The sequence below is a fragment of the Hyalella azteca genome, unplaced genomic scaffold, assembly GCF_000764305.2.
Source record: "Hyalella azteca isolate HAZT.00-mixed unplaced genomic scaffold, Hazt_2.0.2 contig7692, whole genome shotgun sequence".
In the NCBI taxonomy this organism is placed as follows: Eukaryota; Metazoa; Arthropoda; class Malacostraca; order Amphipoda; family Hyalellidae; genus Hyalella; species Hyalella azteca.
Genome location: NW_025937811.1, coordinates 250785 through 274973, shown reverse-complemented (window position 1 = coordinate 274973; position 24189 = coordinate 250785).

The window sequence follows — 24189 nt, the reverse complement described above, 5'->3', positions numbered from 1 at the left end:
CTGGCATCCACGGTAAGGGTCCGTTGAAATCTATTATGTTTTCTTTGTAATTTTCCTTCAAGTTCGTGAAGGTTATGCCAGAATCTCGCCAGGACAGGGTGACATGCAAGTCTAATTTCAGTGTTGATAGATCCAAGTCAATTCCTATAATCCTCCAGAGGCTAACTTTCCCTTCAATTTCGAGCCCTCTGCCAATCATGCGAGGTGGTGGCAAGTGAGAAAAGTAGCCCTTTTCTGGAAGTTGTAGGATATTGCAGTTACGTTCGTCAGAACCATCCGAACACTGAATCTCGAAATCACATCTTTGTTTCTGACTCAAGCAGGTTCCATCATTGCAGGTAAACTGATTTTCTTCACAAGCTGTCAGCACCAGTGTTACGTCACCTGGTCGACAGCTGTCACCTGTTATTGTCCATATGTGTCTCCCTGTCGGGAACGGCGATGTTACCGGTAGCTTCAAGGTAGCCTTAGCACGAGATTTCCCAATGTTGTGAAGTTCAAACAAGAAATGGGATTCAGAGTCATTCACTTTTATTCTATCAATTCTGGATTGATAGAGGCCAATAAGATTCGGATTTAAAGCCTTGTCTTCGATGAAGAATTTCTGATCAAATTGGGTTTCTTGACACAGCCCGATGAGCCTAAGGAGCGGAAACCTATAATATGAACAAACAGGCAATCGGCGATTATTGCATGCAGTCGGGAACCAGCGCGCGAGGAATGAACGAGATTTTTTATTGCAAGCGTAAAGTGTTATGCAAATAGGATCCTTTGGAGTGCTTTCTTCCACTGGCTTCAAGAAGTAAGTGAAATTACTTATCATTCCATTCCTTTTATCACGAACTGTGCCTTTGCCATCGATGATGTGATTCAGCCAGATGATGTCCCATTTTTTATAGTTGCCCTGACAAATTTCATCGAAAGATGAAACATAGGAGAAAAGTTCGGTATTTTCAACAGATGAATGAATACTAGGTAAACTTCCACCAGTGCCTGTGCATAGTAGTTCACTCTCTGCGTGAGTAAGCAAATTTAAAAAAATCCTTTCGAAAGGGATAATTTTATTGAAGAAATTATTCGCTTGAGTTTCGTAGTATATGTCGACATTTTTAGCAGAAAAAATATTGAAATCATCAAATGAAACGTCCGATGCTTCTTGAAATTCAACGCCGACGCCGGATGTCCAACGCTTCAAAGTTTCTTCTCCAAGAACGCACGAATACCAGCGAAAATCTGCTATGTTTCCATTGAAGCTTTCGAGTGGGTCAAATAAACCTCCTAGATTATCTTGTTCTTGTCCAAAGACCAGGACACCGCCTCCAACCACATGCATCTGACTGTCGTTAGCAGAGTTCCAAGTATCGCGCACCATAACATTGCCATCCACAACCACCGTGTAGTTCTTGTGATCGCCGCTCATGACGAAACAGAAAGAAAACCATTGCCGCAGCGTAATGTCGAGCTTGAGGGTTAAACTAAAGCTGCTGTGGCAACAGCTTACATGAAGTTTTGCGTTTTCAATGTCGATTCCTGTGGAAGAATAGGTTCTACTTTATACACTGTTCTAAAAAAACACCGTTAAACGGTTTGACCAGCATTACGGTGGCCGGGCGGTACCTGAAAAAACACCTTGTCGCCGTTTTTCTATTCCAACTATTCCGTCTCATGGTACAGCCGGCCACGTGCAGTAAGCAAGTCAGTACTTTGACAATATTATTATTAATATCGTTATTAATATTATTATCATTATCAATATTATTACTATTATTATTATTGTTATTATTCATATTATTATTATTATCAGCGTTATTATTATTATACTGAGATTACCGTGAAATCTTGCACAAAATTCTTGAGGGCACGTTATAAACTTAGGAAACTAGAAAATATGACCCATTAATTTTTCAGGCTGAACCGGATTTTTTTTCTAAATTCCAACCAAGAACCTTACCAATCCAGAGCTCGTTATCGTAGTCCGCCACTGCGTAGGATAACAGGGTGGAGTCTGGACGCGCTAGCAGGACATGCACGCGCGTACAGATCGTCAGCTGCGACGTGGTGGGGACGGCTGGTCCCATGTACCTCAGCACCGAGTCAGTCGTCATGCCGTGGGGTTGAGGGAATGATGCTACGCCTTTAATTGTAACAGAAAAAATATTATTTAAGTTAATATTGGCACAAATGTTCCTTAAATAGTAACAGATTAGAGTCGTGAAAAACATTACTTAAAATAATATTGACATAAATGTTAGACGTATAACAGGGTAAATTCTGCACGATCCTTACAATTGGGAGGTGTGTTCTTAAAGTAATGCTTTGACATGAAAAAAAAAACAAGTATATTTCTGCAGAAATAATTTATTCAATTGAAAAGAAATACTGTACTTTACATTTCTACGTAATTCCCATTAATAGTGAGGTATTATTGTATGTTGGCACCAACTTTTGTGTGCCATCGTCAAAGAAGCTCACCACCTGATTAAACAAACTGATTTGGCAAATTAGTAAAGAACATTTCTAAAGACGGCCGAGGACTTTTAAGCTAAGGAGGATTTTTTGAATGGTCTGTTCTCTTTCTCTTTGCATTCCACTTGTTAATTGGGACCTTCGGTACTAATTGAAGGTCTCCCACTTCGTTCCTCATCATGAATGTTTGTGCCGCCATATTTAAACGCCCTAACCAATTACCGCACCATTCCATTACTCATAATGTTTTCACTATACACATCACTGACTTGGCGACGAATTTCAACGGATTTAAAGACTTGAGCACAGCGAAATATACGCACTCCACAGTCAGCAAGAGTTTCATTAGTTAGAAGCATTTTAAGTCACGTAAACAAATGTAGACTCGATTGGATGGCTCCGTAATGGCTTGTGTGGCTTCCCAACAGATGAAGCTACGTGCATCTATATGAAGCTACGTGCATCTAGATGAAGCTACGTGCATCTAGATGAAGCTACGTGCATCGTGATGAAGCTACGTGCATCGTGATGAAGCTACGTACAACAGATGAAGCTACGTGCATCGTGATGAAGCTACGAGCAACAGATGAAGCTACGTGCATCGTGATGAAGCTACGTGCATCGTGAAGAAGCTACGAGCAACAGATGAAGCTACGTGCATCGTGATGAAGCTACGTGCAACAGATGAAGCTACGTGCATCGTGATGAAGCTATGTGCATCGTGATGAAACTACGTGCATCGTGATGAAGCTACGTACATCGTGATGAAGCTACGTGCAACAGATGAAGCTACGTGCAACAGATGAAGCTACGTGCAACAGATGAAGCTACGTGCATGGTCTTGGTGCAAGTGCGCTAATCAGCGGCCGCCGCACTATGGCGGTATAATTTAAAAATGCTATTTACTCGTACAACACGCCTCGTATTTTCGTGTTGTAAGCTGTGGTCGTTCCACAAATCTACCGAGAATCCGTCGAGACAATTTTCTTAATTTTTATCATAATTTCAAATAGGAAGACAGCGATCAAAATAATATTTCTGGAATAATAATATATTTCGTCATTTACTCTGCATGTGGTGAAGTGAACCATAAAAACAATCGTTCCTCACCGGCGCCTTCCCGACGAGCGAGTAGAGGACCTGCCAGCAGCAGCAGCAGCGCCAAAGTCTTTAGTTCGGAGCTCACCATCCTGATATGATGAAACATAAGCAAATCTTGTTGATTACGTTGATTATCCAATAAAAAAAATTTTTTTAGCAAATAATTTTTTATTAGTGATTGACTTTATCAGCGCATGCCAATGTAAACGCGATGAATATTTTTTAACCAACTTTTCTAGGCGCAAGAAGTCTACGTTGCGAATTATTAATGGCAGAATCTGATGTGCATGCAAGCAATCCTATTCTCCCTTAATGCAGACGATCCTCATTGGCTCTTTTTCTTTCATGGTCAATAAATCTGAATCATTCTGAACACCGAATACTAAATAATTTCGGTAAAAATGAAATAAGCTTTCAAAAAATATAACAAATTATGTCATTTGACTTCGTGATTCACTGTAAGAAACTAATTAGGCTAATTTATAACCTTACAGAGCTGCAAAAAGTGTTACCAGTTGTCTAATAAATAATAAAGTATGTGTGAACGTAAATGAAAATACTTTTTAACCGCATAGCATTTGAAATATCAACCTGTTAACGCAATTTATGCAAATTAGCATTACTTCTTGATGATAATATTTTTGGGTATGTTAAAAATATGTGGTTATAGGTTTGTTGTCTATAAATTTTGTTGTTGTTTCGAATCATAGGATATAATATTTCTAATTCCAACCAAACACACTTTCTACTTCACTCAAGTTGAAATTTGTAGTTAGAAAACTTGGTCATATTTTTGTGTACCTTCTAAAATGAGTCTTCAACAGAAGTAAATCTGGAATTTTCATTGATTTTAATACAAAAACTTAATGAATGAAATTGCTGTTGCACTTACTTTGGGGATGATGAAATGTTGAATTTTGTTGCACATATAATTTTGTTCTCTCGTGGGCAAATGCTGCTGCAGATGTTGCCGTCAGAAATGGAAACTCCAACTGATATTTTTTTCCTACAAGGAAATGATTCACTTAATCATTTATATATTTCATTTTGGCGCTTGTTTGATTAAATAAATCTATTGAAACTTTGTTTCAGATGAAACTCATATGATTTATTTTCAATGGTTTACGGCAAACGATAAATCCCTCTGATTTAAAAAGGTTGTTCTGGTCCCGAAATAATCAAGCGATGTCTTAAATGGTGCTCTGTCACTGAACGAAGCATGGACGATATACCTGCTTATATACGGAGTCCTGTGAAGCATTATTGAATAAACAACATTAATTATAGAGATCAGCCGATGGATCGCAAAGTTGTTATGTTAGGTAGTGATGGAGATCATAAGTAAATGTTTGTTCATTATAACGAACAGAAGGCGTACGACGTCGAGCAGCTAACCAACCAGCAGCATACCAATATAAAACCCAGTAAATAATTGAAAATAATTTTATTCTGATGAAATTGAGGAGAAGAAACTTCTTGCGAGATGTACGCGAGGGGGAGTAAAATAACTAGAAGTTCTATAATTGAATGAGAATTTTATGTTCTCCAAATACATGAAAACAATAAATCCATTATGAATTCTGATCCCTCACTCGACTGTCTGTTGAGCTGGCACGTACTGGCAGTGCAGCACTTTTCTAAAATTAAATCTTCCTTAAATAGAGCCAATTTTGTGTCTTATTTGATTAAATTATGATCTTTATGGTCCAAATTTGAAATGCCCGCACAAAAAAAGGAAAAATAAATAGAATTGTTTCTCGTTGTTCTACATCAAACTTTTTGAGCCTCTTCTACTAGGATTACGGTGGGCAACATATTTTTCCTAATTCTTGATTGTATGAACTTCATCAGCTACTTAATTCCCCACATATGTTGCGGAAATGTAGAAAAAAGCTCCCTATGTGCAATTAACTCATAAGGAACTAACCTTTAACTTGACTGACACGTTCAACAACAGCATTTGTCTCATCAATTTAATGCATCAAAACGAAAGATAAAAGTTCGTATCTTCTAAGCACACTTCGTACCGTAACCTTATTTACGTGTAAACATTGATCGGACAGATACTTTCTTTAATGATAAGTAATGCCTGGACTATAAACAATTTGATGAGGAGCTGTCATCGCCAAACATTAACAGCAAAGAAACAATTTATCAGAAATTTGTACTGTGAACCGCGAAATTTTGTACCTATTTAAATTAAAAATTAAATTTTCTAGATTAACTTACAATATAAAAAATAAAATTTGTCTCCTTCCCAAAACTGATAGACCATATGAACTAACATTTTTCAAACGAACCTCATTTAGGTTCGATGTTCGTTAGAAAACATTTAGGTTCGATAAAATGTTCGTTCGAACGAACGAACATTTTAACGAACTATCCCAGAATCATTTTCGCCGTTCACAAGCTTACGGCTGTCGGTTACCTTCCTTCGTAGAAGCTTTGAGTTGTGTGACAAATCTGGCAAGGTTTATTTACGGAACACGATATTAGGCAGCCTGTTTAACTGTGTTGATGTTGGACTTGGTTTTGCAGCCTCGATGTCAGATGAGTCAAACAGATGTGTAGCTTAAAGTATTCCTCTAAACTTGGTCGCCTTTGACCTAACGGAACAAACTTTCGTTGTTTTGGTTAGCTTGCAGACATGCCAGGCCCGAGATACTTTGAATGCAATGAGCCATGTTCACGAAACTTCTCGAGAAACAACATTTTGTAGACTGTTGCGATATCCAGATTGAATTAAGCATTGCATATAATGATTGATATGCACTTCATTGCAATTTCTATGAAAAAATATAACGTGTTTTCTTCGCATGCTAATTTTACTTTGAATTATTATTATTTTTTTAAATAGTAGCTGCAATAAAGGGAGCTCGTAATAATTAAATTCGCCCTATTCGTTTGTAACAAGGAGCTAAGTTTAAAGCACTCTCCAATATTAATTATATTTTCAGGAATGTAATTTAAACGCTTTCAACACCGTAATAATAAAGTAAAAAGTAACATCAGAAGATATTGATTAATTTACTTCTAATTGCCACTTGAGTATTATTTTTCTTGCATTTTGTCTTTAGAACAATTTTTCAACGAAATAGAAATAAACTTATGCGAGGGCTAATTTTGGTTCATTCTAATCAAGCTACAGTAGTCGAGTTAAATATTCTAAACAAAGGTAATAATATAGAACGAGCCCAGTAAACTTCTTTCCTGCGGTAAAACTTAACGAGTACAAAGGAACAAGTTCAAATACCTTAATACGACGTATCTTTGTATACGTCTCATAAATAGTAGAGTTACTCTAACGCACCTTAATTTGAAAATGATACCGAGACTAAAATTTAATATAATTTTTTTTAGAATCTCATAAATAGCAGAGTAAATCTAACGCCCCATAATTTGAAAAGAATGCCGATACGAAAATTAACTAAAATTTTCGCAACTACATGAACAGAATTCAAAGCAGCTTTTTAAATTAATTCTTAATATTAACTTAAAAAGCTATATTTGATTAAAATATTTGAATAAATATATTCTAAGGACACTGCGGAAGTTATAACATTCACATAAAATTTACGCGGAGTAAAATTATTTGATAATGTTCGTGCTTGCAGGCACTGCATGAGATCGCATCCAACTGAACAAAACTCGTAGTTTTTCGCAAAGTTATTTGGACAAGCATGCAAAGTTACGAAGTTTATTTATACTTTGTTTGCTCTGCGTCGTTGAAACAAACAAGAGCAAATAAACTATGCCTTACTTTATTGTTCTTGGAGCCTGGGGAACATTCCGAAGAATCTAAGATTGAAGAATTGTGCTCAAGATTTAAGGTCATGCACCGTCGAACTATAAAACTGACACTCATCCTCGTAGAGGCGAGTCAATCGAGTAATTACGAGCTACATACAGTAATTAGTTGGAAATATTGTCCTAATGTTGTAATAATTCTCATGTAATTTGGGTTTGGAAAGAACGAAATCAAAATTGTATGGTTAGGTTTAGATTGAAGGAAAACTATCCCGTTTATTTTCTGCAATAGAGTTCTTGCTGTAATTTGATGGCGGCGACGCTCAGAAAAAAATGCTTGTCAAATAAATGCAAATGCAGCCGCTCAAGCCATATATGTTATGCTGATCTTTAATTTAAGGGTGGCACTTATTGCATCACGGTTGAGCAACGTTCAATAGTCTAGAACTAGAAACTTTCAAGCAGGAGAAATTTTGCATTTGTGTTCACTTTTCTATTAATTTTCGGCTACATATTAAGTTCTACTCGATGCCGCAAAAACTCCTGAGCCCCAAAAGAAATTAGTTGTAAAATTCAATGTACCTTTTGGTCGAATTCTTAATCATGGTTTCTCAGGAAGTGACTGAGGTTTGCAATGATTAAAATGTTTTGAATCTATGTGAAACAAAATGCTACCGCCAGTAGATATTTTGCCAAAACCTTTTGAAGTCAGCAGTGATTTAAAAACTTTCTTTAAAAAAATGTAAAGTTGATTGCTCCAGGTTTTACGGTCAATTGATTGCTAGAACAGCGAATTTTTTGCAAATGATAATGTCAAACACAATATCACACCATTTTCAATATCTTCATCATCACCTAAAATTTCACAAAGGAAAGTGTAAATAGATAGGTCGATTTAATTTGAATAAATGATGCAGTAACTGGAAAACGCATCCATAAGCAATTTTAAGTGCAAAAGAACTGTACACTTCCTTTAGTTTTTCATATTTTCATATTTTCAATCTTAAAAACAGAGCGATATTTTTACTGCGCTCTACCAATGAATGCATCCCTTAATAATCTGTCTACAAATATTTATTGATGACATTAAAACTCTCCAAATGAATAAGAGATGAAAACATTTACGTTTCTTATAGCTCGTGAATATCATCTGTTGGGTGGAAATCATCGAGTTAATTGGCAGGGGAATTAGCACGACAGAAGAAGCAACAGCCCGACAGGTCTTTCTCGAAGCCCTAGACCACAATTTTGAAAGGTAAATTAGCCTCGGATCGAAGCGCTAGCAGCGACAGGCAATCAATATTACCGTTTAGGTATCTACGGAGCTACATTTTTCTTACCTTCAAATACATTGATATTACCCGTTTTGACGTTAAATTATCACTTACCCAACACACAAGCTACAATATTACATGGACAACGGTCTTTAGTCTTTCCGATATGAGTTTTATACTATAATAAAATATTTTTACCTGGCCCCCTTCCATAAAATCCTCGGCCAAATTATACGAATAATGTTTGATTGAAAAGAATCGGGGGAGCAGCTCTATGGCTGCACTAGCGCTGCATTGCAGGACAGCTGCATGGATGTTATATTTAGTATCAGAAAGCAGAATAAGCTTGTTTCAACACGGGTGGTATAAGAATAGAATAAGCTTGTTTCTGTATTCAATGCTTCCTGTAACTTAAAAATGAATGTTGTTACATTCGAAACGTCCTCAATAAATCGACAATACTCCCTCGAACCTGAATTTTGATCAACTAATGTCATCTGAAGAATATTGTTCGACCCTCAAAATTTAAAGTGACGAATTCTCTGGCCATTAAACACCCGTGTTGGATGTTATATTTGTATATGTCTGTAGGTCGTGTAGCAGCGCGGAAGGAGAACAGCTATATAACTGATGCGCCAAGTAAGGAACAGCAGTATAAACGCTGTGCAGAGTGGTTAGCAGCTGTTTGAATGCAGCAGCGTGGTTTTATTAGAATATAAATTACGAAAATGCCATACTGTTTTTGCGGTGATTAACTGCACTTCATTACATTGTTTTGAGACATGAGAAAACAATCGTAAAATTCATCCGTTTATGACGTGCAACATTTCACGCTTGAAATCAGAATTTAATCATATATATCAACTAGGATAAAAGGTAACTTTCTATATGAGTGCGATGTGAAGTTTTTTTAATCATTTGGATGATTAAGGAGTAGTGTTCTGTACGTGTGCGTTTGATTGCTTGAGAACATACGCTCATACAGTATGTGATGGTCGCTGTGGGAAGGCAACGGCTTCGGTGGTCTTAGGTGCTTGATTTTCACACGTTTGTGTCAAACTTTCTCGCTTCAATTTAGCAATAATAATAATTAATTTCGATACGTTGCATGTATTCAAAATAATTCGCGAAATGGTTCCGTAGAAAATAAATAGTTTGCACAAACTCGACCAAGATCGTCTCGCTCAGGGCAAGATAAACTCCGTGGCACTCTCTTCAATAAGCCCTAAGAACTAAGTTTGATTAAACTATCAATTGCAATAAATTGTGATAAAGCGATCAAAGTCTTTCAGTGGCATTCCGCTCCAATTCAATTTCATGCAGTCCTTTTTGATATCTCCGTCTGAGTTTAATACTCCGCAGAATATTTATATTCGATCGCCGCTAAGCATCTATTGGTTCGCTTTCAGCTTCAAAAGGTTCGAGTATGCATTTAATAAAATTCAATTAGACGCGTTGAGTGACCAGACGGGGCTAGACATCGATTGGTCAGCGCATTGTTCATTATAAAAAAAACATCAATAAAAATGCATACGTTTTGATAAATTTGTTGTAAGAATTCAATGAGCTACGATGGCATTGTGATGAAATCGACTCAAGGCTCCAATAGAAATATGTACATCAAAATTAAAATCATTTGTAATTTCTACATCTTTCTATACAAAACACTCTGAATCGCATTTGGCCGCACCTAAACCACACCATGCAGCCACGTCCACGCAGAAAATAACAGCTAGATATAGGAGGCATCCAATTCTTTGCATCAGCACTCCACAACTCCCTTGACCCCAGCCATCACTTTCAGCCTTTACCCTCGTACACCCAGCCAAATAGCTAACACTCCATACAACTATTATCCTATTATACTAAACTCTTTACCCCGCCCACTGACCCAGCCAACTTCATCAAACATATATACTCACACATGTAACCCAGAACGCGCTCTCGAATCCACCAATCAGTATCATAGACGGTATACCTTGTACCTCCAGACATCAGCCATACAGAGCAGAAGTTAAACCGTGCAGCAAGGTGCACCGTGCAGACAATGTGTGGTCACCATCCCTCACTATACTCCTACAAACACCGCCTGGACAGCACTCAAACAGACCTGTGCCCCCAATGTCATGCACTCCCCCACACCGTCAAGCATCTTCTGCTCGAGTGCCCGGAGCTGGCAGCACCCAGGCTCCGGGCAGGCATAACATCCATCGCGCAGCTATGGTCCGAGCCGGCTCGGGTGGCGGCTTTCCTGCGCAGCGCAGGTTTACTGGCGTGATGGGGACTTGGGAACTACAACAAAATAAAAATAAGAAATATTAAACGATTATAGACAAAAACAAGTAAAAAATGAATTCCCATTCAAATCTTATGAATTACAAACTGTCTGACTTGACTCCCTCACAATTATTTTTAAATGCATTTATATAATGCTTGTATATTACATGAATAAAGTTACGTCATTGATTCAAATGTATTTATTATACGGTTCATCGTAATGTGACCTTACCTGTCCGCAACATAACAGCAATAATTTTGCTTCATCACAAATGATTAGATGACGTTAATTTAAATGTAAATTTTCTTGGCCGGCTAGAACATCTCCAAAATATATTCATTCTTTCTAAAAAGCCAAATGTGTGCAAACGAAAGTAATGATCAGCTTTGTTTCCGTTGAGCTACTATTTAAATTCATGTTATGAGAATTAAACACATTTTACATATTTTAGAATGGAAAATGACATCCAGGACAAACCACATTAATTTCCACAAATTAATTGAATAATTCCATGCCTCCTGCACAGAAACGCTTCATTTGAACTGTTTCAACTTCTACAAAGTTTGCGACGGTGTCTTTGTAGCAGGGAGGGTGCGCCACATATTAGATAGTGAGCAGATTCGAAATCAAATGAATACTACAGTGACTACGAAAAAGCACGTAAGCATAGAAATTTTATTATCATTATTATTATTATGATTATAATTATGAATATTTATTATTATTATTATTACTATTATTATTATTATTATTACTGTATTAATATTATTATTATTATTATTATTATTTATTATTATTAGTATCACTATCCCAACCATAAATTGCTTCAGATGAACCACACGATATTTAGTTGAGACGACACTCCAATAGTAAGAAACATAAGATTGCGATCGGTGGTCAAAACGGGCGGGGCTATTCACGACGCTGGCTGCACAGGTCGCGATGAAAAAATATTCAAGACGCAGCGCCTGGAGGTTGAGGCTTTGGGGCTGGGGTCCGGTGGTCGCCACGAAAGTTTTTGGTAATGAAAAACATCTCAGTTGACAGGCTCGTTCAGGCAAACCAAACAAAATTAAGACATATTGACAAAGCTTTCATGGAGCGTCACCAAACGCCCGCAAGGGTGAGACATGAAATAAGGACTGATGCTCATTGCAGACAACACGTACGAGAGCCAAGAGTCCGATTCTCGGCTCTGACAGCGGGCCTGAACAATTCTCCTCGCAGGCTCCATGTAACCTGCGAGTTTTACGCTAAAGAAAAAGAAAGGCGAACGGAGACTCGTAAAATATTTGGCTTCAATGTTGTTAATCATTAACAATTAAACCGTTTTAGCCTCCAAAATGTTTTTGATTGTATCTTGTATCTTGAACCCTTACCGGTGTAATCCTTTAATCTTAACAAAGTTTTCGATACTGTCGAAAAGCCTTAATGCCTTGAGACTTTTTGCCCTCCGCAACGTTTGTGACAGTGTCGTAAGCAATTACACGTACATCAATCGTTCCCTACGTCTAATTTTAGTTTAGTGTTCCATCATTATTTCGTCGAACAATAAGAATCACTTTCAAGAAAAGTTGGTATTGCTTCAATAAATGCCACCAGCTTTTACTATAAGGCAATTAAAATCTGATCTATTATGTCCGAGAAAATCCACAATTATTTTCTTAAATATATTCATAATTGAGCACATGAATTCAAACGGCATGCTAGCATTCATTCAGTTATCGTGCGCAGCTATATAACAGAATTCAGGTTTTATGAAGAACATCGCTACAAAAAATTTGAAAAACTCATGTTTATTTTTATTCAACATTTAATCGATTTCATCAGCTTGACTCGTTCGTAATGGCCGTCTCAGTTCGAATTTATAGTGCGAGTTTTTAATCATGATATTTTAGTTGTTCATTGTGGATCTCTCATGGATTCCTTGCAAACAAATCGAATTCTAAAGCCTTGCTGGATGCCACGTATATTATTTACTTGCCCTAATTTGAGGCCAGGAAATATAATATGCAGGATATTTCCACGCTCTCTTCTAGCTTCTTGACAGATAAATTATTTCGATTATCCGTATTTCCTCACCCATTATTGGTGAAGACATTTTGAAATTGGTTTTTATGAAAAAGTGGCTAAATTTTGATAATTTGAAATTGGCTTATATGAAAATTTTGTTAAATTTTAAAAATTTGAAATTATTTAATATCAATTATCGATAAAAAGTCACATGGAGTTGTTTCGATGATTTTAGAAAAAAAAATTCGCTCATGAGTTGGCTGTACATTGATAATCATTGTTATTCTGTCATGTGTTGTGGTGTAATGTCATGTATTGTGCCGTGATTCTGTCACAATTTCAAAATACCCGATTCTTCAGCATCAGTCTACGACATCAACAAAAAGTATGCACCAGAATTTTGTATATGACGCTAGCGGAAATGAAGGTTGCAAACTAGAAATATTATCCAATATTCCAGTAATTAAGCAAATTAGTTTCAACAAAGACAAGCGCATGAACTGCTCATATCTGATATCAATCTCCACGTCACAAACATGAAGGAGCATAGCTGAACGATCTCGGTATTTAGCAAGCATGTACTCTTTTGAGAATAATTACATAAATAAAATCATAAACGTACAACTTAAAGGAAGGTTATTAAGAGAGTGGCAGTAATTATCCGAACCTCAATATCACAAGATCAATAGAAAATCAAATCAATTATATTTGAAACTGCCATAATCAGAGGAAAAATTTACTTGTTTTGAACCTTCTCTCATTTAGATGATTTTGAACATTGCAGCTGTAGAATATTAGTTTTCCCTATTTGATCTGTGGCATTAATGTCAGACGGGAAAAAACTCATCATTTGCGACTTAAATTTATGAAAATATATGCCATTTAACGTTGAGATATGACGTAGAAAGCGCCTTTGAGGTTCCTAATTCAAACATGTCTTGGCACAATCAACTAAGTGCGTCTGGATCTGATTTTTCGGAATGCTAATTGCCTGAGCGAGGAGAGCATTCAGTGAGCGGAACTACTTTGCTCCTAGGAGACCATTTTTCATGTTAACATCGCGATTTTAAAGTTTGGTTTTTCATTTGTGAGTCTTTGTGAAGGAACTGAAATGATGCTTTCTATAAGCACGATTGTTCAACTTTCAATCAACTTTAACATCGTAGTTCACTTTTCTAATGTTTTATGATTTATTCGAATTTCGTGGAAATTTAAGCTTCAATAAAGCTTAGGGAAGCAGAATAAACCACGGCCATCCCGTGTTTCGATGCAACGGAAACTTCAGGAATAAATAGTTGCCGGTAATGTCTCCAGAATGCAAAACATCACAATTGTAAATTGCACAAGGAGTCAAAATGTGAAATGCATGTGCTGTTTTCTCATTGCAGAATTATCGGGAGCTATCAATCCGGATCATTTTGAAAAAAAAAATCGTATATTCAAGAAGCTTTTTGATACCCTTCCATGGTTTTTACCTCCTAGAGGTAAATTTTTCTTCAGAACGCGGTTACTCAAATGAAGCAGTTGTTTTTATATAATAGTTTCACAATTGTCAATGAATCATCGAAATTAAGTTTATTGAATGAATGATAGAAACGCTTACGTGGTTTCCTTACTTTAATTACATTTCATATGATCATTCTTCATGGCATTTAATAATTCTATTTAACGCTGAGGATGGCGGGATAGATTTGTCTCGAGTCACCGTAAAACTGCACCTTGCGGTTCGTTCGTGGATAATGAAGTGTAAAGTTCGCTAATCGTTGATATGTTGCGGCCGTTCGAAGAAACAGCGATATTTTCTTTGAGTCTTAATCACCTTAACTGATCATGCATGGAGAGTGTGAGGTCCTCGACTCCCAATTAAGTTATATTATTCGATACTGTAGAAATGCTTTGACATTTGATGAATGGCGCATGTCATTCAAGATTGGCAACAGAGCCGCATCAATTGCAACAGGTTAAAAATTCAACTCATTTGCAAAGGTATTTGTAAAAGCTTTCGTTCCAATTGCTGTCTCATCAGCCATCGCAGAAAATATCTCCCTATGAAACAAGGCATTTCGTCACTCGCGTCGTTTTGTATAATTTATGTTGCACTTGATCCAGCTCCAGGGCATAAACTCTGAGAAATTTGTGATACATTGTCCTATAATAGCGATTCACTTGTTGCTTCTGCGTGTGTCATCCTGGGCCCATACTATCAAAAAAAGTTAAGAGATCGTACGTTCATCAGCCAATCATTGACGGCCTTTCAAGCAAAATCCACCAATCACAGACAAGAAAATAAATCGTATGTACTTACGTTCACTTAGCGAGTTTTGAAAGTAAGGCCCCAGGGCCCATACTTTCAAAAAAAGTTAAGAGATCGTATGTTCATCAGCCAATCATTGGCGGCCTTTCAAGCAAAATCCACCAATCATAGACAAGAAAATAAATCGTAAGTACTTACGTTCACTTAGCGAGTTTTGAAAGTATGGCCCCTGACCCAGTTAGGCCCAGTAAAAAGCAGTTCAGTTCATGCTCTGCTCGTATTGTGGGTAATATAGCGCGTCACGTTTTGGACAATATGACCTGTTCATTATTCTCAGTTTACATTATTCTTCTTATAGATGAACATAAATATCACAAGCTCAACATGAATGAAGGACTAAAGAGGTTTGTCTCATGATTTGCGTCCAATAGTATTTTGCTGCACCTTTTGAACTCGAAAACGCCCATGAAGTTCGGGCTGATGGACCGGTTTTCTATGAAAATTTTTTGTACTGCCTTGAAAAGTTCACTGAAAAGATTTTCGATGATTAAATTACCGGGGAATTCGGTAAAAAAATTAACTCAGACCGTATCTTCAGAGCACCTGCGAGCAGAAAGCAAACCTACTGATTCTCAGGAATATATTTCTCCCGTGCGTTTTATGAATATTTTAAAGAAAAGCGTACAACATACTTAGAATGAGATCGGAACCGTTATAACTTTTCAAAGGGCTCCAGAAACTATATAAGATATAATTACCCGATCAACTTTTTTAATTGCTTTAAAACTTGGTTAAAAATACTTTTTGAGTCTTTTCATCACCACGCTAAGAAACTAACGCACCAGGGATTTTTGCGCTATGTTAGGACGCTCACCAAAATAAAAATGATTGCTCAAGAATGTCTGGTTGTAAGATCCCTAGATAAACACGACTAGTGGATACCGAAGACAAGTTGACCCTTAGTAAACACAGCGTGCGGATTACCTTAGATCAGAAGAACACTTATTAGCGCCCTTAGTGTCTCAGTCCTCAGCGAGCAGCCACGGAGGACGGTTGTGTGTCGCGGCCTCGGACCTCGTTGAACGCTGCCGACTGCTTCAGTATAATGAGACTCGAGATCATTGACGTTAAATTAATATTATCACGCCATAAGTTGTGATGATCTAGTGCCTAAATCATGGCAAAGTTAATGAATTAAACGTAAATGAATAATTTTTAAACTTCGCGCAAAATCTTTCAACGCAGGACAATATGGTAGTGCGGTTCTGTTCGGCTGCTCTAGAATGCAGATGACTACACAAGTAAATATTGTATAAGAAACATAAATTGTGAATTAGCAGGGAAAATAACATTCAATTGCTACAAGCATCCTCCTGATGCAATATTCATGTGCTGAATTACATATATATTGGCAGAAACCTCTGAGATTTACTTGTGATTTTTTAGATGCTGCTAGACCGTAATTTAAAAATTTCTCGGTGTGACCTACATTTGGTTCACATCCAAACACAACTTATTTATTTCAATTTTTAAATAAGAGCGCTTGTTTTCTGTGAACTTTCAAAAAAGTGACTTTTCTTCTATTACAAGGCATAAATAACAGGACTTCTTCCGGAGCTTCGAACATGAGTGAATTATTCAACATGAAGGCCAGCCCAGTCGCAACACATGATTATTTTGCTTACTTTCACAGCTCACCCTCTTCAATATCGTCAGCGCAAAACATTTCCACAAATTCTGAATCAATTCCAGTCATTAACTCTGCATCATTACCACCTCCGCCAAGTTCCATTGATTTAGACAAAGCCCTGTATTACCTGCAGCTCTTGAAGTTCCTTAGCAATGGAAGTAATACAACAAACACAAACGCAACATCGCTACATATTTTGGAACAGTTTGCCAACCTCACCCGCGGCGTGGACCTTACGGCGGTCGAGCGTTTCACATCAAACCTGCGCGTTTCCGAGTCTTGTCTCGCGGCTCTGTTGACGGCTTACGCGGTTTTAATGACTGTGGGGGCCATCGGAAATTGTTTAGTCATTGCGGCAGTGATTCGGAACCCGACATTAAGAACTGCACGGAATATGTTCCTCCTGAACCTAGCTGTCTCGGACGTGTTGTTGTGTGTGCTGACGATGCCACTCACGTTGCTGGAGGTCGTCACGCATCATTGGCCACTCGACGCGTTTGCTTGTCGAGCGGCAGGATCCATGCAGGCACTCGCCGTCTTCGCGTCCACGTTCACCATCATCGCCATTGCGCTCGACAGATACATGGTCAGTGTGTCCGGATCATGGAACTCGTCTTGCTTACCTTCTGAATGGATTATGTTTTGGTCAGCAAACGTGTTTTTATGTTTTGGAACATGTTGTACTCTGGTAAGCTTTCTCTTCATGTAGTGTTCTTAAATTACACAACCCACGTCTTTCTTCACAGAAACTATTGATCGATGGAAATAATAAATAAACTTTAATTTAATAGTTCTGCCAATTTTGGCCGAAATTCAATAATTAATTAGTGATATAAATGTAACAGCCTGATAATTTTTTTATCTTGTTTGTCCACATATCTGTTAATTTTTATTTTGATTACAGCTACTATTACTTAGATATTCAACATATCGCAACAAGGTCAAGTTTGCACTAAGACTAGGTATAGTGACCAGATCTCATCCAACAAGAGGGGGTCGAATCAGTTAAGTCGGCTGAATTAATTTACACTAAGGGGTTTCTCTGAGCTAATATACTTGCAGATAATCCTTCTTAAGCAACCTCATGCAATGTGCTATTTTGCTGCTGTTACAAATCGCGTCGACGATTTTGTACGTAAATCGAAATCGGTTTCATTTGTTTTTAATGTAGAATAAGATGGAAAAACATTTTTGACCGTCTCATGGTAACCCTTAGCGCTGTTGATTATTCATTTTCAGTATTCTTAGTAACGAAAAGGTGGCTTAGTCCTAACGATCAGTAGTTCAAAATTTGTGGTTTTCTCATATATAGCAATAATCGCAATTGCCACGTGGGCGTTATAACTGATTATACGTTGATAACACGTTCATTGCTAAGTTAGTTTACGATGATATAAACTTGATGCGAATCGTTAAAAATAAGTTTCAGTTTTCCGGCCTTTGTTCACTGTGTTTTTAGTGTTCAAAGAGTTTTTCTGGGTATAATCCTCGACAACAAACTTTCTTTGTAAAACCACTTTACCTACGTTTATCGAGGGATTCGTAGAGCCCCCTAGGTATTACATGCTTTATCAAGCACCTAATTAGCATTATCCTCATTGAAAACGACTAATTTTTGTTTACATTATTTTAATCGAAACTCTCTAACACCTTAGTAACTTGGGGGTAGTGTCTCTCTTAATTCAAATAAACGTGTTTTTTAATTTCAATTCAAATAAAAGATTAATTAAATTTGGTCTGGTCAATTCTTTAGGTTAAATAGGTTAACAATATCCCGATGGCTCGTACTATCATATTATATAAGCACTTTAAAAACTTAAATTTAAAACTTTTTGACTTAAGTGAGACGCTGTTATCTGCCTCATGGTTAGTTCAATAGGAAGTATAAAGTTGTAGTGACTTTTCGTTTGTTTTTATTATGCTCTAGTTACTTACCACTAGTATTGTGTATAGTACTAGTATTATACACCGCCTAAGACACCTATGAATTTCAACAGCTTATATGGGTAATCTTTATAGGAAACTTTTTGACCGCTGTTATCCTTTCATTATTACTTTTAGCTTTGTAATATTTTACTCATATATGAGTAAAGAATTAAGAACCTGAGGATATCTACAAACTTAAAGGTATCTTCAAGGAAAAAGTAAACCTAATGATATCGTGTTCAAGAATGTACATTAAATTTAATAATGTATGTGGTTTCGCTGCTCGTCCTATAATAGAAAATTGTTATAAGCTTATGAATCCATAACAAATCGAAGTCGAGGTAAAGCCCGTAGACTTTCCAGGACAATCGTTATAGGCATTTTGCAAGTAATTAGACTTTTTCAACGAGCTGTGACGGGAATAAATATCCTCTTTAAATGACAGTAAAAACGTTAAAGATTTGGGAAATACTAGAATTTTTATTTTCGATCAAATTTTCCAAAAGATTTTTTCGATCAAATGGGGTACTTTTTTGAAACTTGGAGTTGTGAGACATAACAGATCTAAGATTCGATACTTAGTAAGCCGTCAATTATTTAAACTCGAATTTTTTGCAAATTATTTTGTATAGAGATACCATGACTATTTTCTATAATCTCTGTTGGTAGTTTATATTCAGCTGTAATCCATTAACACCTGAAAATATTAATTTTCAAATGTTAATGTTTGAAGACATCAAATAAATTATTTTTAGACAAAAAAAAAATACTATTAAAAAGACCGAAAAGCTGTCGTTGATCGGGGAAGATAATCCCAATATGATTGGGAATGCAATTCAATATTTAGTTAGCGTAATGAAATCGGAGATGATCATACAGAGTGGGGCTGGCTCAGAGTATTTACTGAAAAGGCTAACTCCGAGTGTTTGTTGAGAGGGCTAACTCCAAGTGTTTGTTTTGAGGGCTTACTCCGAGTGTTTGTTGAGAGGGCTAACTCCGAGTGTTTGTTGAGAGGGCTAACTCCGAGTGTTTGTTGGGAGGGCTAACTCCGAGTGTTTGTTGAGAAGGCTAACTCCGAGTGTTTGTTGAGAGGGCTACTTGAGAGTGCTTCAATAGTGGATTCTAAATGCGAACAACTCTATATGTGTTTGTTGAGAGGGCTACTTGAGAGTGCTTCAATAGTGGATTCTAAATGCGAACAACTCTATATTAACATCATTTGAAATTTCAGATTGATCTACGCATGTTAAATGAAATTTAATTTTATTTCTAATGAAATAAATGAATTTCAATGACAGCTGTTCCACCATTCGTCATGGTGGCATTGCGCAGTGTTTGAAATGTGAGGGTAGCATGCTGACATAAAATGCTCTGCAAATTAAAAATAAACAAAAGGGAATTGAAACTGAATGCTGAACAGCGGGAAATACATTGGGTACGTTCAAAGAATATTTCCCTGTACATTTTCTTCTAGTGAAATTTAATATCAAATTCAATATAAATAATGGAAATTGATGGTAATTGGATGAAATTTAACAGTAAAATGCGACATAAATGATTAATTCAATGAAAATATATCTAATATACACAAAATGTATTCGGATGATTCATGGTATATTGAGAAAAATTGCTTAAAATTTGTCAAGAACATATTTGCAAAATATTTGAAAATTGTACTTAAAACGTGCGGAAATGATTGTACAATGGATTTAATGTGTTTTTAAATATATAAATGAATCAATAATGGATTTAAAAATTTGGGGAATGAAATGCATGAAAAATATATTCATATAGCAAACGAATATAGCAAAATTACAACATTCGGCGCTCAGAGAAGCTTCTGATGAAATACAATAATGTTTCCCTGACTCGAGTAAACAAATATACAATACTCAACACTCACTCAAAATCGCATCTATTCTGATACACAGAATATGGCGTGCTGATTTGTCCACATAATATTTCACTATAATTAATAAAGAAACTGAGTCGCCAAAAGCAAATTCTTCCTGACTTAAACCAAAGAATTATTGTCCCGTTCTCAGAGGCAAGCATCACTACGGCTTCTTGTGGCCCCAAACTTAGTTTATTAACATCAGCAATAACAAGTTAATGAATAAGAATTATTGTCCCGTTCTCAGAGGCAAGCATCAATACGGCTTCTTGTGGCCCCAAACTTAGTTTATTAACATCAGCAATAACAAGTTAATGAATAGTGAGGTTCATTGTTGGAGCCGCCGTCATTCTCGTTCGATATAACAATAACAGAGAATATTGTTGTACGACAATAAACAAGCTTGGGAGATGCATAGGTGAGCTTCCCGAATGCATGTACAATGTTTCCGCCCAGGTAATTTCAAACTTAATGGATAACTTGAAATTGGCTTTTATGTTGGATTAATTTTGTAGCGCTAACATTTTTGCGTAAATGAATAAAAATATTAGTTTTTAACCAAATAAATTTTTCGTGCGTTTTTGATTAAAAACTAATAAAAAACACACAAGCATCGTATCGGTTGTTTACCATTCTTCGGATGAGAGAGACATAATTTGCATCCTCCTTCACAAATCCTGCAGCCTATGGCCAACAGCCTGCAAAATGATTTTATATATCAATCATTAATTATTATTATTGTTATTTAGAAGGCGATCTGCTATAAAAAAGGATAATTATTGATAGCAGCAAAAAATTAAAATACGAATGTCTAGTCATGTAATACTAGTCAATCTTGGAGAACAACCCGGTGAAATTGCATGTACTTTCGAAAAATAATACTTTTTTCCGAGAGTCCTAATTTTTGTTTGCAGAAGAGCAAGGTATGCCAATTCCGGTTCATGATTATTCAACGAACAAATAAATATAAATGATGTCGCAAAAATGTTAACACTCCCAAATGGCCGTTTCTTCGCAATTTGTACTTGTATTCCATTTATCAATTAGGTAAAAACTAAAGTGTAATTTCTTTATATTTTTATTTGAACCAATTTTTAGCCTCAGTTCAACTGAAATTGTGTTTTTTCCTATATATTTCTAATATTAGATAAAAAGAGACAGTTGATACTTCATGAAAAGAAATTCGTATTTTTGAGCCAGATCTTCTCATTTTCTATTCCCGCAGTTCGCTGGGATCTTTATTATCTAAATGTTAACAAATGTGCCTTCGTTCTGAAAGAATTCTCACTCTTTACTTCGCTTGAATAAATCTGCGATGAAAATGTGTTCAGAAGAATGATTGGGTTGATGGGTTGAAACGATCAAATCATTTCTTTTCAATTTTTTGTTATTCAACCAAAATATATTGCCCGTATAAGGGTTAAAATATACGATTTACACTATTTTCATATCCAACAACGTAATTTTTTTTAATTTTTCGTCAATTTAACCAAAATATATTGCCCTTATAAGGGTTAAAATATACGATTTACACTATTTTCATATCCAACAACGACATGCTAACGGAGGATGGAGTGAACATTGAACAAACTAAATTGAATATCGAACAGTGCATTGAATACAAACTTGATATGTGGTTCAAAATTTAAAGTCTCATCGAAATAGAATACATTCAAGTGAGATACGCTTTTAGAAATATATCCTATTGGATCCTTTTAAAAGTGGATTTGTTTCCGTTGCATACTTAATATTGGGATATCATTTTAATAAAATATCCTTCCGGTGTTGCGGGAGAGAGGGCAACACATATAAGCTGCCCCGACGGGATAGTGAGAAAGAATTAACAAACTATATAAATGAAAGCATGAACTATATAATTCAATGAACAATACAACAATTCAATACTATATATTCAATGAACAATGAACAAGCAAATTTATGAGAAGTACATCAGTAATCCTAGGTAACTAATTCAGACGGGAAATGGAAAGTTAACCAATAAAAAACATTAAATTAGGCTGGGCCCATCCGTACGTCACCGGTGTTACCGCCGTGAGGAAGTCAGTCTATCGGAGGTCGACTTGGTCGAATCAATTCAAGTGTGGGAATCTAGCGGAGGAGCGCAGTTCTTGCCGAGATTACGCCGGGACTCTTATCCAACGATAAATCATACTGTTCAAAAGACGCTTGTACAATTTATTACAACACTTCTCTTCAACTTCGCTTCTTGGTTGTTTGTTTGGTTGTTTGTTTGTATGTTTGTATGTTTGTCTGCTACAAATCTTCTAATTGATATTTAACACACTTCTACCTCTCCAATCGATCTGAAACTTTGCACACTTGTGTAAAGCTGGAGACAATGCATGAATCAATTGACCGAATAAATGATTTTGAAAAGTTTTTTTCTCATATTATAACAAATTAGGAAAATTTTGTCTGTTACATAACTTATAATCGATATTTAAAACACTTCTACCTGTCCAATCGATCTGAAAATTTTTACACTTTCGTAAAGTTGGAGACAATTGACAGAATAAATAATTTTTAAAATTTAAAATATCTTTCTCATTTTAAAAATAAAATGTAAAAAATGTACTTTTTATTATTTCATAATAAAACTAGTAATTCATTGTACATGTGTAACACCGGAGACACTGGATTCTTTAGAAGTGTTGTCTTTAAAAATTAATTTTTAAACACATATTAATTATTCCTGATTTTTGCGTAGTTTATCACTTATCGCACTGGATCAAAATATTTTATTTAATACTACAGCTGAAGTTATGAAATTATGGTTTATATAATGTAGGTTTATAGCTTCATTTCAACTGAGCGTCAATACACTTTGAAATTTTCGATGTACAACTTGAAACTTTTTGCTCAATGTTTCTACCATCAAAGTCCTAATCAACTCTCAAATTTTTGTTGAATTTTGATTCTAATTTTCGTTTAACGGAAGAGGGACTCAGAGTTTTTTCAATCCATCCCTTTTAAAAACTTGATCTGCATTTCTTTTGATGCGCGACCTGAATAAGTAATCTTCATGGATAATTCAGATGAATCTATCTTTTTAATCCTTTGTAGGGTTATAATTAGGTGGGCAAACGTATTATCTAAATTTTGGTCATCAAAAAACGTCAACAATATCAATAGAGAAAATGCACAGCTCGAAATGCTCAATGTAATACTTCTTGCATAATTGATATAATGAATTCATTCATTTAGGTATTTATCGTTTACAAAAGTGACGTAATTATAAATATTATAGGTCATAATTACCACAGTGCAATGTATAAATTATTTGAAGCATAAAATATTCCTACTATAGCCATCACGATCATTATAATGAGCCATAATGCATTATTGGCCCCTGGAAAATATTTGATATTTACTCCAAGCCAATGTTTGTTCGCTATCTTTCGTAATTATTTATTTTTTTTTCGAAAGCTGCAATTGAATAACATAGTTTCATTAATAGTGATTCTATGTTATTATTTGAGTTATTAATGATTCTATGTTATTCTATCCTCAAAATTAATCCAACAG